A 5,051-nucleotide genomic window follows, 5' to 3' on the forward strand; every position below is an offset into this window, starting at 1 on the left:
CGTAGCTGCTGGTGATTCCAGGCCGATCCGAGGCCTGGCTCTAAGGACGCCAATGGCTGATGCTCCTCCGGGGCATGCAAGAAGGGAGAGGAGCGGCAACCTTGAGATCCTGGGGAGGGAGAGTGGGGGAGGAGAAGAGTAGGGAGGGGAGAGGAGTTATGGAGGAAGTGACTGAGGGTAGGGGAAAGGAAAAGTGAGGGAGGGATTGGGGGAGCGTAGGAGGAGAGGGAAAATAAGAGGGAGGAGGTTAGGAAGGAGAGTGGGGATGAAGGGAGAATAGAGGGAGAGGAGTGGGGCATAGAGGGAGAGGAGGGCAGTGGGGAAGGTGAGGAGAGATAGTGGGTGGGATAGGGGGAGGTAAGGAATGGGGAGGTGGCGGATAGAGGGATAGGAGGGTGGTAGGGAGGGGAGAGGAGTTAGGGAGGGAGGGAGTGACTAAGGGTAGGAGAAAGGAGAGGGAGAGAGGTGAGGGAGGGATTGGGGGAGGGGAGGGTGAAGAGGAGGGGGGGGAGAGTGCTAGGGATGAGGGAAAATGAGCTGCGCCTGTGCAGTTGGGGGCTATGGGTGAGTGATGGAATATTGCGTTGGGTGACCAAGCCTCCTGTGTGACAGGGACCCAACGGGTCCCACTTAGTCTAGTATTTTATATTTGGTTCCCTCATTTATTATTTGAATAATACAAATTTAATTTATTTTTAACATATTAAAGATCAATGTTAAAAGTTTGAACCTGTGATATCTGGTGCTGTTGTGGTTGAAAAAATGAAAGATGAGAGTGAGAGAGAGAGAGAGAGAGATGTGTAGGAAGGAACTGCAGATGCTGATTTAAAACGAAGATAGACACAAAATGCTGGAGTAACTCAGCGGGACAGGCAGCGTCTCTGGAGAGAAGGAATGGGTGATGTTTCAGCGTCGAGACCCTTCTTCAGACTGAAAGTCATGGGAAAGGGAAACGAGAGATATAGACAAGGATGTAGAGAGATAGAACAAATGAATGAAAGATATGCAAAAAAGTAACAATGTTAAGGGAAACAAGTCATTGTTAGCTGTAGCCAGGTGAGAACGATATGCTTGGTTGTTAAAAGTGTGAACATTGTTGAAAAGATAAGATTGAGTGAGACTTGCTTTCAATTCAAAATGCATGTAAAACATAAGACGCCTGTGAAATCTTCATTTAAACACAGCAGATATTTATGATGCAGATTGTATTCTGTAACACGTTAAGAATAAAGTTCAGAGGAGTGTAGATTAAAGAATCAATAGAATAGATCAGAAAGGTTGCAGTACAGAGACAGAGGGAGGGAGGGGCATTGGAATTTTGACATTCTAGAATGTCTATCTGACAATTATTTATTTCTCATATCCCCTCTGAGAGTTTGACATGTGTTTAAAGTATCTAGCAATGTTTTGTGTTAATCACCTGCACGATTTAAGTATTCTGTGTTTGACCAATTCCTGTTTCCCTCTTTTTCTTTTTCATGGTTCCTCGGTCAGTTCTGAGGATCTGGCTACAAAAAGCTTACTCTTATGGTATGGCCAAAAAGTTATAAGAATGGACCATCCTCCCTAAATGGTCTACTGAAATGGCAGCATTTGTAATATGTTTTTAAATATTTAAAGGAGAAACAAGTAATTGCAGATGCTGGTTCATAAACAAAACACAGAGTAATGGGGTAACTCAGCATCACTGGAGAACATGGATAGGTGACGTTTCAGATCGGGACTCTTCTACAGACTAATTGTGAAGGTGGGGGGAAGTTAGAAAGCTGGAAAGGAGGTGGGGCAGGACAAAGCCTGGAGAGTGATAGGTGGATACAGATGAGTGGGTATTCCATCAGCAGATGGTTGGACAAAGGCAAGAGATGAAACGACAAAAGGTGTGAAGTAAGGATAGTAGACTTGCGAATTGTGAAACTAGAGGATGGAATATCGGTGGAATGGAAAGGAGCAGGGGAGGGGAGAAATGGGTGCTAGTCCAGGTGGGGTACAAGGAAGAGGGAGTGGAAATGGGGGGGGGGGGGGGGGGAGAGTTAAGGTTATTTACCTAAAATGAGAAAATTCAATGTTCAAACCCTTTGGTTGTAAGCTTCCAAAGAGGAACAATATGAGGTACTGTTCCTCCAGTTTGCGTGTAGCCTCACTCTGGCTGTGGAGAAGGCCTAGGACAGAAGGTTCTGTGTGGGAATGGGAAGGTGAGTTAAAATGGTTAGCAACCGGGAGATCCAGTACACCTTGGCGGACTGGATGGAAGTGCTTGGTGAAATGGCCACCAAGTTTACACTTGGTCTCGCTGATATAAAGGAGGCCACATCGAAGACACCGGATGTAGTAGATGAAGTTAAAAGAGGTGCACATGAACCTCTGTCTCGTCCGGAAGGACTGCTGGGGTCCCTGGATGAAAGTGAGGGAGGAGGTCTAGGAACAGGTGTTAGATCTGTAGTCGCAGGGAAAAGTAACTGGGGAGGGGATTGTTTAGGTGGGAAGATATGAGTGAATCAAGTTGCGGAGGGAGTGGTTTCTGCGAAAAACAGAAAGGGGTGTGGATGGGAAGATGTGGTTGGTGGTGGGATCGAGTTGAAGGTGGTGGAAATGTCAGAGAATAATGTGTTGGATGTGAATGCGAGTAGGGTGAAGGGTCAGGACCATTGATACAGTAAAAAATAATTAAAATACAAAAAGAGAATTCTGTATTTTTATTAGAATGTTTCAATAATAGCTCTGAATGTTTTCTTTGTCTCACTTTGCCTTTTTGTATATTTCTTAATCCTTTAGATTACCACATTTGTGGGTGTTTGTGTAAGTCACTTCCTTTAGCTTAATACTTCATCTTACCTCCCACATGAACCACGGTTGTTTAACTGTAGATAGAATTTTTGACCTTTAGGATATGTATTTGCATTATATTGTACAAAATACATGTTTGAATATCTACAGCACCATAGTTTCAACAAAGGGTTACGTCTTAACAGCTCACATCAATTTAATGCACTCGGCTTGTAATTTATTCTTTTAAAAATTGTCTTGCTCCAATTACTCAAATTACACTTGAGTGTGAGTGTTTTCTCAAATTTGGTGCTCAACTCATATTATGGTCATTTATGTTATGTTTCCTTACCGTCAGTTTATTAATTAACTATTCCCTCCCATTGGGTTCCCATTGTGACATAGAACACGCAGGTATTACTGCGCAGGTGCAGTTGACTTGCATGGCAAGTTGAAAAGGGATTTATTAAAGCTTAAAATGTGAATAATTCTTAAAATATAACAACAATTTAAATGTTAAAGAAGAGGTTTATTCAGTCCATTCTTTCTTGTTGCGTCTCTTGTTGCGTTCTGCAGCCGGGGAGGGGGTCGGCTTCAGGCGGGGGTTGTCAGGGGCCGGCGGGGGGAGCGTCCTGCAGCCTGGGGAGGGGCACAGCTTCAGACAGGGCTGTGGGGGCCGGTGGGGGAGGGGGGTGGCATTTTGGAGGGCTAGTATGGACATTATGGGCCGAATGGATTCTTGGGCCAGTCCTGCAGCTGGGGATGGGGAGATTTCAGGTGGGGGCTTGTGGACTCACAGTTCACTCAGCCACGGCTTGCGGACTCACAGTTCACTCAGCCACGGCTTGCGGACTCACAGTTCACTCAGCCACGGCTTGCGGACTCACAGTTCACTCAGCCACGGCTTGCGGACTCACAGTTCACTCACGGCTTGTGGGCTCACAGTTCACTCACTCACGGCTTGCGGACTCACAGTTCACTCAGCCACGGCTTGCGGACTCACAGTTCACTCACTCACGGCTTGTGGACTCACAGTTCACTTACTCACGGCTTGTGGACTCATAGTTCACTCACACAGCTTGTGGACTCACAGTTCACTCACTAACGGCTTGTGGACTCACAGTTCTGGATTCAACTCTCACTCATGGCTTCCGGGCTTACTGACTCACGCCCGGCTTCCGGGGCTTTATTCTCCTTACCCCCGGAAGGGGCGTTACCTTCCTGGTGACTGACAGGCAAGAAGACCAATCTGCTCATCTCACGATTATTTTAACCTTCATAACTTTTGTAATATTCCACCGATCAGAACAAAACTTGGTGCGCTTGGAGCAGAGGAGATAGGTAAGTAAGGTAGCGAAAAAATATACGGTACCGTTTTTGCACAAATTTATAAACAATGCAAACCGGATGTGGTCAAGATGAGAGTTTTAGTAATAGTATAGATAGATTCTGCTTTTTATTTATCATGGTGTTTTCATGGTATCCTGTGATCAAATGGGGAAGGGATGACCAGCAAATAAACCTTTCCCTAGGCAGATAAACCAAATAGGCAAGAAACCTTCCCTCTCATATATTTTCCAATGAATGGCTACCCAATGGTTCTTGAAAAGCATAGAAATAACTGTTCAGCCATCAAGTGAAGATGCTTGAGCATCATATATCGAAATGGTGGGAAATAAAGAATACCTTATAGTATCAGAGAATTATGAACACTAGAAGCAAATATACCAACACACATCTCCACTGATTCCTTGAGACTCAATGACCATTCATTATGGAGAAATAACATATGGGATGGTATTGAAATCCTCAAGACCATCCATTGGAAGCAATGGAGGAATGCTCCACTTATCAAACTACACATCCACCCACCCTCGGACACGTCATGTCTCTTCTATGGAAGACACTATTGTTTCCATATTGGCTTCATCCATCAACTCAGAACCCACAAAACTGGAGATGAAGCAAGTCAAGATACTGCTTCTTAAGAAACTATACTGTTGACTTCCATGCTATGGTCAAATTTTTTTTGCATAGCTGATGAGGGATGAAGATCATTGCACTTCAAGTAATTTAATTTCAAAATTGCTCAAACTTAACATCACAATTGATATTGCCACAAAATCTTATCATTACATGCATTTGCTGTTAAAATTCCTCATTTTTTAAAGTTTTATAACTATTTTATATGAATGGCATACTTTTAATTAAATAATATATTAAAAGATGAAAAATGAATGCCAAATCTATTTATGTAGCACAGATTGTTTCGCATATTAATCATGTAT

This window comes from Amblyraja radiata, chromosome 9 (genome assembly GCF_010909765.2).
Source record: "Amblyraja radiata isolate CabotCenter1 chromosome 9, sAmbRad1.1.pri, whole genome shotgun sequence".
Lineage (NCBI taxonomy): Eukaryota > Metazoa > Chordata > Chondrichthyes > Rajiformes > Rajidae > Amblyraja > Amblyraja radiata.